Source organism: Schistocerca serialis, chromosome 5 (genome assembly GCF_023864345.2).
Source record: "Schistocerca serialis cubense isolate TAMUIC-IGC-003099 chromosome 5, iqSchSeri2.2, whole genome shotgun sequence".
NCBI lineage: Eukaryota > Metazoa > Arthropoda > Insecta > Orthoptera > Acrididae > Schistocerca > Schistocerca serialis.
Window position 1 is genome coordinate 425,285,627 of NC_064642.1, and position 10,375 is coordinate 425,296,001.

The window sequence follows — 10,375 nt, forward strand, 5'->3', positions numbered from 1 at the left end:
AATTTCCACAAATTGGCACAGATTTGTAAAGTATTACCAATGCATGAGAAACTCTGTTTGCTCTTTTCTTGCAGTATATCCTACAAATTATTGATGGAGAGCAGCAGGCAGATTCTACATTCCTACATTTCCAGAAAGCAATAGACAAGGTTTCTTAAATATTAAACCCAGTACATTGTCCGGCATGGCAAGTATTCATGGAGGTAAGGTATTATCAGAAGTGCCCCAGGGAGGTGTGATAAGACAGCTCTTGTTCTCTATATACATAAATGATCTGATGGCTACGGTAAGCAGCAGTCTGCTTGCTGATGACACTGTAGAGTACTGGAAAGTGTCATTGTTAAGAGACTGTAGAAGGATACATGAGGACTTAGACAGAATTGATGAATGGCAGCTTGCTCTAAATGTAGGAAAAAAAAAAAGATAATGCGGATGAATAGGAGAGACAATCCTGTATTGTTCAGATACACTATTAGTGGTGTGCTGCTTGACACAGTTATGCTAATCAAATATGGAAGCATAATGTTGCAAAATTATACGAAATAGAATGACTGTGTAAGATTGACAGTAGTAAAGATGAATGATTTACTTTGGGTTTTGGGAGAATTATAGGAAAATGTAGTTCATCTGCCGGCTGAACATTAATGAAGGTGACAAACTGCAAAGACGCATTCCTGACTGGAAATGGAGAAAAAAGTTCCTATGAACAAGTGTCCGGAAATGCATCATTGCCATGGTAGATGGCCCTGACAAATGAAAGTTGCTGTGACCATGTGTCATGTGTTACTTGTGTGTTACATGCTGTGTGGTTGGTGCAGTGTACTGTAATCAGCAGAATGGTCTGGTATTCATGTTGGGAACAAGTCTAAATTGTGTTTGTGTGCAGCCAAGCTGGTGGAAACTGTTGAGAGGCAGTGTAGCTATAGCAAAACAAGTTCCCCCACAGACACCAACCACATTACACAACATTTCAAGCCTTTTTTGAATGGTTGTGTGATCATGGGTTCACACTAAATTTGGAGGACTGGGTTTACAGGGTACTGAGAAGAACCCAAGTACAAACTCCAGGCAAGTGGCCCGCCAACATGATGTGAGCTGAATACGATTGTGTGTATCCTGCATGACAGGTATGTGTGAACGTGTGCCTTGCATCCCGTGGAGGCCACTTCGAACATATATTGTGATATGGGTGTGATGCATATCTGTACTGTGCTCCAGGATGATTTGTTGTTGCATGCACACCAACCATTTCAGGATACATGTTCATAGGATCACTTCTCCTCCATTTCCATTCAGGAACCAGTCCATACAGTTTTTTGGTTTCATTCATGTTCACCCTGTATAAAGAAGACAGTGTATAGAGCGTTTGTACAACCCACTCTACAGTACTGCTAGACTGTTTAGGATCCCCACCACATCCTACCAAAGGATGACATCGAAAAAATTCAAAGGAATGCTGCTAGATTTGTTACCGGTAGGTTTGATCAACACATGAATATTACAGAGATGCTTTATGTACTCAAATGGGGAAACTTTGGATGGTAGATAATGATGTTTTCTCAAAACACTATTGAGCAAATTTACAGAAATGGCATTTGTTGCTGACTGGAGAATGATTCTACTGCGACCAAAAGACACTTTAAGCACCACCAACACATGATACAGAAATTAGGGTTCATACAGCGGCACATAGTCATCATTCCACCTCTCCATTTGCAAGTGGAACAGGAATCGGAATGATTAGTAGTGGTACAGGGTACAATCTCCCACGCATCATATAGTGGCTTGCAGATTACGAATGTAGGAATGTGATTCAAACAAAAACCTTAAAACTGCTATAGTATCTTTAATTGTGACAATGAGCAAAAAACTTGCCTCTCATTTTTCAATGTAGTGCCCCTGGTGTTGAATGCATGTATTCCACCACTTTGAAAGTGCATAGATACTAAGATGAAAGAATTGTTTTGGTAGCATATGTGGCCAGTCGTACACCATGGTTTTCACCTCTTCGTATTTCTGGAGTGCCTGCCTCACGCTACTTCTTTGAGTGCTCTGAACAGATGAGTCAATAGGAGTGAGGTGTGAGAAATGAGGTGGTTGTACCTGATATGCAAATTTAATTTCCTGAATAGTTTCAACTGTCACACAGGCTGTGTGCGGTCTGGCATTGTCGTGCTGTAGCAGTACCCTGAAGTCAGAAGTCCTCATCTTTTACTCCTGACTGCAGGACGAAATTGATTTTCCAGCTTGCCTGAATGAGAAGTACTCGATACTGCCACTTCCCTGTCCATGTAATGCTCCAGAATTACTCCATTTGTACTCCTGAAGGAAATGGGAATGACTTTTCCAACAGATGGTTGAGTGTGGAATCTTTTGGGTTTCATCGATGAGCTGTGGCGTTATTCCTTGCTTGACCTTTCAGTTTATGGTTGGTGGTCATGGACCCAAGTCCCCATCGAATGCAACAGTTTTTCCCAGAAATGCATCACCTTCGAAGTGAAAACAGTGCAAAAGCCCTTCACTGGCATTGGCACAATGATTTTTCAATTCGGCAGTCAGCTGACATGGCACCCATCTTGCAGAAACCTTATTGAAATGCAGTACATCGTGAACAGTATTCTGCACCAAACCAATACTGATCTTCACTCTTGTGGCTGTTTCATTCAGAGTTACATGTCTGTTCATCTTTACAAGCTCCGTCACTACGTGGTGAGGCTGTCCTGGTCTTAGGGCATTCTCTGCAAAAGTTACACTGCTTTTAAATTTCCTTCACCACTCACACCTGCCACAACTACAAACAGGAATCACTGTACTGTGCTCTCATTCTGTGATGAATTTCAATTGGTTTGACACCTTCGCTACACTTTACAGATCGCTGCTCAATCATAGTGCATGTTGACAATGGCAAAGCCGTCTTATTGTGGATGCTGCTGCTTTTCCTGCTTTGTTACACCTTTCTGCCACCTGTCGGGTTGCTTTCTGAATCTTAAGGAACACTACTGCCATCTACCAACTCCATTACACACATTTTCGATATTTTATGGCACTTTTAAGGTATTCATTTGAATCACCCTCGTAGGGGATGGAGTGGAAGAGGCAGTACTATTTGGAGTCAGTTGTCCAGTGTTGTGTGAATACATAACAGCACTGTTCATCTGCTCTGTCTGAGACAGGTCTGCCCATGTCGAAAAAGTCAACAAGACAGTAAGTGATATGTGCAGGCTTATTACTGGATGTCTCAGGCCTATGCATTACTGTACTTCACAAGATACTTCATTGTGTAAGTTTACTGACGTGCTTGAATGATACATTAGAAGTTGTCTTCTCTCGTTGTCCAGTTGATTGTTACTAGGTCTTTGAGTGGACTTCAAATAAATTTACATAACACCATTACAATAGATTTTCAATTTTATGCATACTTATTATCACTCTCCCAATTTGATAATGATCACCATTTATTTATTGAAGGTCATACTTGTAATAAGACAGATCAGTAAACCACAGAGACTTCAGTGAGTGTAAATAACAAAAATAATTGGTAGTAGTACATGGTCCACATAGAATTAATGTCTGCTAAAAAACTTTAAACAAATGACCATATATAACGCTATTGCAGAACTTTAATAAATGGCTGATGAGATACATTTGACTGTGTTCTGTGGTATCTTGCTATAGACTGACTGTGTGACATTTATATAGCGATTGCTTAACACAGATTGCCCGTGGTATTGTCCACAATGCTTATTGAAACATGTGTAAGAAGGTTGTTGCAAAGTGTTAAAAGTGCATAATTATTACATTTTCAGTAGTAAAGTAAAATGTTAGTTTATCATTATTGGCCCTTGTTGACAGCCAGAATGACAGTTAATACATACACGCATCAGAGGATAACATTATTCTGTTTAATTACAAGTCGTATATTTTTCAAACAGCGTAAGTGATAGGTTCTGCTGTATGTAGTATCTAACAGAGCAAGGTGGGCTTAACATACTTATCCTTATTCTGAACTTGATAACACTATTATTTTTTACTTTTCTGATCTCTTTTCATTAGTGGTATGTAAACAATAGCTACCCAAAGCAACTAATTTGTTTTCCACCAGTATTTCACTAAAATTCTTTATTCACTGTGTAATTTACTGACTGCTGATGACAGTTGTTTGTTTAGTTCTTGTGGAAAAATTTTGTTTTAAGAAATGTTCATGATGTCAAAATTCAAGTATATTGAAAATTGTTTTTAGATTGAAACAGCTTATTTGAAAGCCCTTGTTCTCCTCTTTCAAGTAAGCGTCCTGTTTTTCCTGGGCACTTAATGTTTCAAGACATTTGTACTCGGATTTAAATTTGTGTTCCTGAATATCCTATGTTAAAATGATACTTCCAAAATTGTGTTACAGTTCTGCAGCCCAAATTTTTCTGTTTTCAGGAATATGTGCTTTTACTTAAATGACTGTGTTTCGTTAACTTTTCCAATTAGAAAACTTCATCTCCTTGAAAATTTCTATCAAACATTGAGAATACCTGTTGTTATTAAAGTGTCACTCTCATAAAGTAGTACCTATTATTTTGTCACTTTCTAGTTATGCAGCTTTTAGGGAAACAAACTTACTTCGTTGCCATTTTTATCTTTTATTATTTCTGTCTTTTATGTTAATAACTAAAATATAGCTACTAATTCTATATTTCAAAAAGTTGTAATTTTAGTAATATACATGACCATAAGTAGGTGTTGCACCCATAACTGCAGTCAGTCCATGCCTGGTAATTGGAATGCTAATTTCAATGTCAGTAAGTAATAGTTGGACATTCAAAGCGTATAGTTCATTTGTCAGTCTGTTGGTGAGTGTCCAGCATGTACACTTATTTTGCCAATTAATACCACTTGTGAAAAAGACCGTTGTCCCAAAAGTGGAGCATGCAAAACAAAAAGGACTGTAAAATATCTCCAGAAAAATCCTCATTGTCATAAAATGTTAGTGGCAGAGACTCAGAAACTGAGACAAAAAATTAATTTCTCAAGTAGAAAAAAAACCTTGGCCCTAATGAGTTAATGAAATTAGATCAGTCATCTCTCATGGCAGCAATATTCTTTGTTCAACCTTCCATATTATAGATTATCCCCGTTGTATACCTCTACACCCAGTTCTACCAAATAAATGACTAAACTCTTGCTCCTGTAGTCTGATCCCTGTATTTTTCCCCCTCATGGGAGACTTTGTGTTTCGGTGTTGATTAGATGACTTTACTAGTAACTTGTAACTAAAAAGTTGTGTGTGTTATATTGAGGCTACACAGTGTTCTCTTATAAAAATATGTGAAGTAATGTTGATGACAATATGAAGCTATCACTCACCAGCTTCAACAGAACTATTAATCTTCTTATATTCATTTGGTTGGCTTCTGTATCACCCTCAAGGAAATTCCGTGCCTCTGTACTTGGAAGAGAAATACACCCTCCAGAAAGCAGACAGAAGCAATACTTTCAGAAATACTTCTTCTCCAATAAGTAAATGAGTAAATACATATTGTATAATGCTGTATTAATTCTTTACAATACGAAAGAATATAAGGGTTGTATTTTATACAAATTGTCAGTAGCTTTTTCATAATGTACATAAAATTTAAAAAATGCATATGTAAATGCTTCCCAGCATAGAGATTCTAACAGCTCATGGGAATGTAGTTCAAGGCATGGGAGAATGATAGGAAGGCTGTCTGTCAAAATATCAGCTGGTTTTTTTATGACTTTACATGGCTGCAATCTTAAGAGTTAATTGAAAAAATACGTATGTATATATATATAATGGAAGGAAACATTCCACGTGGGAAAAATTATATATAAAAACAAAGATGAGGTGACTTACCGAACAAAAGCGCTGGCAGGTCGATAGACACACAAACAAACACACAAAATTCAAGCTTTCGCAACAAACTGTTGCCTCATCAGGAAAGAGGGAAGGAGAGAGGAAGACGAAAGGAAGTGGGTTTTAAGGGAGAGGGTAAGGAGTCATTCCAATCCCGGGAGCGGAAAGACTTACCTTAGGGGGAAAAAAGGACAGGTATACACTCGCACACACGCACATATCCATCCACACATACAGACACAAGCTCTCGGGATTGGAATGACTCCTTACCCTCTCCCTTAAAACCCACTTCCTTTCGTCTTCCTCTCTCCTTCCCTCTTTCCTGATGAGGCAACAGTTTGTTGCGAAAGCTTGAATTTTGTGTGTTTGTTTGTGTTTGTTTGTGTGTCTATCGACCTGCCAGCGCTTTTGTTCGGTAAGTCACCTCATCTTTGTTTTTATATATAACATATGTATATATATATATTTATTTTAGCAACAGATTGGCGAATTCAATTACAACATTAAAATTTTTTATGCATTAAGTCATGTAAAAAGAGATTTTTGTTGTGAATTACATATTCTATTTTGGTATCCATGTTTTTCTGGTACAGTAGAGTCCTGTTAATCCAAACTAATTCGGAGCGGACCTTGTTCAGATTATCAATTTGTTCGGACTAGCAGGAATTACGGTGACGAGTTTCTAGAATGAAGTATACCAAGCAGATAAGTAGGTACACCATGGTAACTAATGGGAACAAGTTTGGGAACAATGGCCCACTCTCACTCCCTGCCCTTGTTGTTGTGCATTGTTGAAACCTTTTTAGCATTCTGGGTCAGTGCACTGTCAGTTGGCTTGCAAAGCACTTGGTTATGTTAGATATCAATTGCTGGCACACATAACAGTTGTATTGTATTGTATTGTATTGTATTGTATTGTATTCGTTCAGGTGTAGTGGTGTATGTATTTTCGTCATGAGTAAATGGAAACATACAACGTTATTTCTCAAAGAAAAACTGAATGCTTTTAAACAGATAGACAGTGGTGAGAATGTATCTAAACTGCCAACAGAACTGGGTGTTGGTAAAGCAATCGCTTCTAATTGATAGAAGAACTGAGTGAAGCTACTACAAATGATAGACAATCCCCGGATGTGATGAAGCTAATGAAGAAGATGTAGATGAGTGGATGCAGAGGATGGGGCACGTGTGGAAAACCTGACAGACACTGCTGTGACTCAAGACTAGGAAGAAGGGGACTGCTGTGGCGGAAGTGATAATGAACCTGAAAGCGACAAAGGAGAGCTGGTGCCACAAAGTGATGCAGCAGAAGCCTTTGACCCCGTGCTACATTATTCGGAGCAACAGCCAACTGCTACACCTGCTGATTTGATATTTGAGACAATGGCACAACTATGCGTCATATAGCACACTGTCTTCATTACACTGAAAAACAATGGCTGAGTTTTTGTCATATAAAAAGTAGGGATAAAATATCGACTGTATTTTAGTAAGTTTGACAGCTTTTCTTTCATTGTTGTGAATTGTTTAAAACTAATGTTTTCTTGCCAATTTGTCTAATACACGTTTACTGTACTGTGTGAATTAAAATACTGTGTATGTACAGTAGTTTACCACACAGTTTTCTGTACTTAGATTAACATTTTTCAAGTTTAGATTTACCGAACGTTCGGGTTAACCGAACATTTGGATTATCGGGGTTCGGGTTAGCGGGACTCTGCTGTATTTTAAGGACAATTTGTAATATTATAGATGGACATTCATGAAATTCTAATATGGGCACGATTTCCAGTTAATATAAAATTATGTAATGTTGTCCATTGACATTGGTAAACACAGATGTTTTAACACTTACCAAACTACTTGTCTACAGGGTATTAAAAGGGAAGTAATATTTGTTACAAGCTGCACATGTAATCCTGTCAGACATATAGCATTTACATCCTGGAGAGATCTCCATGCAACGTCTAGTGGTAATTCTGTATTTTATAAATTTCACCATAAAAATTATCTAAAAAGTCCATCAAATCATTTTCATTCTTCAGGAGTAGCTTTTGGTACAATGTTACTGTCTATTTTTAGCATGTTAATACTTCATTTCATTTCAGGTGTCAGCTTGGAGGCCGACTGGCTACTGGCAGGTAACCATGACTTCTATATCTGCCCCAATGCAGGGGCAGCAGCCAGGCAGCTAGAATGCATCCCATCAGGTTTGAAGCACAAGATCCCACAAGTAGCAACACCAGTACATTCACAACTGCTGGGCAGCTCAAATCAGGATACCTGTTATTTAAATTATCACAATTAATCATGCTGCTTTATATATTTTAATGTAAAATAAAGAACTGGAGACTGGGAGTTTTTGTATTAAAATTGATATCTTTATACAAAAATAAAAGCGGAGTTATAAATCAGATTATGATTTATTACACATTTTATTATGATTTATTACACATTCTGCCATGTTGCAGCTCATGAACAGTTGGTGATATATTACTTACATTTAACATTAATATTTTAATACATAAATGTGTTTTTTCTGATTTCTTAGAACTGCCATCTTGGCCTCTGTTACCTTGACAACAGTATTGCTTAAAGTAATACTAGAGGGCATTGTTTAGCAGTTATACAGTGATATCTAAATATTTTATTATTCTCATAATTTAATGTAATTATTTGGTAGTTGCACATCTTGTTATGCCAGCATGTATATAATAATAATTTTTTTTCTTGTTCTTTTGCTTATTGGCTGGAAGGTACTATGAATGTCTTTGTAACTCATACCAGTGCTGCTAGGTGGCATTTCATCATCTTTTAATCTGTAAGCTCAGTAATTCTAACATAAAAAAGACTACTTGTCTGATCTATAACTATTTATGTAGTTATCTAAAAACAAAGATGATGTGACTTACCAAACGAAAGCGCTGGCAGGTCGATAGACACACAAACATACACACAAAATTCAAGCTTTCGCAACCAACGTTTGCTTCATCAGGAAAGAGGGAAGGAGAGGGAAAGACGAAAGGATGTGGGTTTTAAGGGAGAGGGTAAGGAGTCATTCCAATCCCGGGAGCGGAAAGACTTACCTTAGGGGGAAAAAAGGACATGTATACACTCGCACGCACACCCATATACAACCGCACATACACAGGCACAAGCAGACATGTCTGTTTGTTTGTGTGTCTATCAACCTGCCAGCACTTTCGTTTGGTAAGTCACATCATCTTTGTTTTTAGATATATTTACGTAGTTGTATATGCATACCTAATTTATACATTTCTTAGGTGTCCAGCCAGGCCACATCGTAATTTCTCAACAGTATCTTAGCAAACACACACTGCCGTCATCAGGTGGTCCCTGATGAATACTGTGTTGCTCCTCCCAGCGTCTTGTTTATGCTAGCTGTTACCGATACTACTGCTGTCAGGCACGGGTGCAATCATCCTCATCCTCCTCCTCCTCCTCCTCCTCCTCCTCCTCCTCCTCCTCCTGGGACTGTGTAATTAAAGAAGCCATTGAAATCAGACTGAAAAATGCTCTAATCAATAAAGGTAGTGGACTACAACTAAGTCAGGTGTGGAGCCCTGCACTCAATCTGGAAAGGGAGAGGCATTCCAAGATGGTTGCATCTGTGCCCTATAATGGTAGCATGGGCACTGCAGGCCAGAGTGCAGACTGAGGCGCCGCTTCCCCCACACAGCCACCATCCACTGCAGTGGCCACAAAGACAGCGAGTGTAGTGAGTTGGTGGAGGAGGTAATGGCCAGGATACATAGTATGCCAAGAGGAACAGCACAGTACTCAAGGATCATCTGAAGGTGGCAATGTGTATGTTTGCTGAAATATTGTGGAGAAATTAAGGCATGACCTGGCTGGACACGGGAAAATTCTATAAATTTGAAGTATGCTGGGAAAATGTAGGACCGCATATTCGTACCTACGTTACAATAACTTATTTTGTAAATTCTGTGTAACATCAATATATCACATTTTCTAAAGTATTAACCACTGGATGAGGCTGATGTAATCTGTTTTTGGTGTGAAATTTGCACACTATTTAACCCATGGCTCTGCAGTCATCAGTCAGCCATTTATCATCATGTTGCCAAGATGGATAGATACTACTTTGCCACTTCTTTATGCTTTCCTGACACCATACTCACCAAGCCTTCTGTTAACTGTGCTATTTTTGTTCTTACAGTGCTCATTTTCTGAAGATGATTTCTACATAATGTCAAAACCAGACATTAATAAAATATTATTGCAGTCTAAACTTATTTTAATCCAGTAAAAATTTTTTGCCAAAATATAATGTGCTCAAATCTCCAGAGTAAAAAATATACTGATTTTAAAAGATTCTGAATTGGGTACCTGCAATCTGAGATAGGAACTAAATGATTGGAAATGAATATTTAATCATGAATATTTAGTTTTTTAGGGACATAAAAAACCTTACACCTGAAGCCTATAACAAGATTGTAGTAAAAGAAATTGCTACTTATCATAAGGTTA

General features: G+C 38.0%; 1 protein-coding gene across 1 annotated transcript in view; it reads left to right on the plus strand.

Annotated features, from left to right (window-relative positions):
- Positions 1 to 8,279, plus strand: part of LOC126482406 (mediator of RNA polymerase II transcription subunit 15-like) — a 48,363-nt gene extending 40,084 nt beyond the window's left edge. The window contains exon 6 of the mRNA XM_050106527.1: positions 7,972 to 8,279. The gene's annotated coding sequence lies outside the window, so the exon portion shown is untranslated. The remainder of the gene's footprint in view (positions 1 to 7,971) is intronic.
- Positions 8,280 to 10,375: the final 2,096 nt, after the last annotated feature.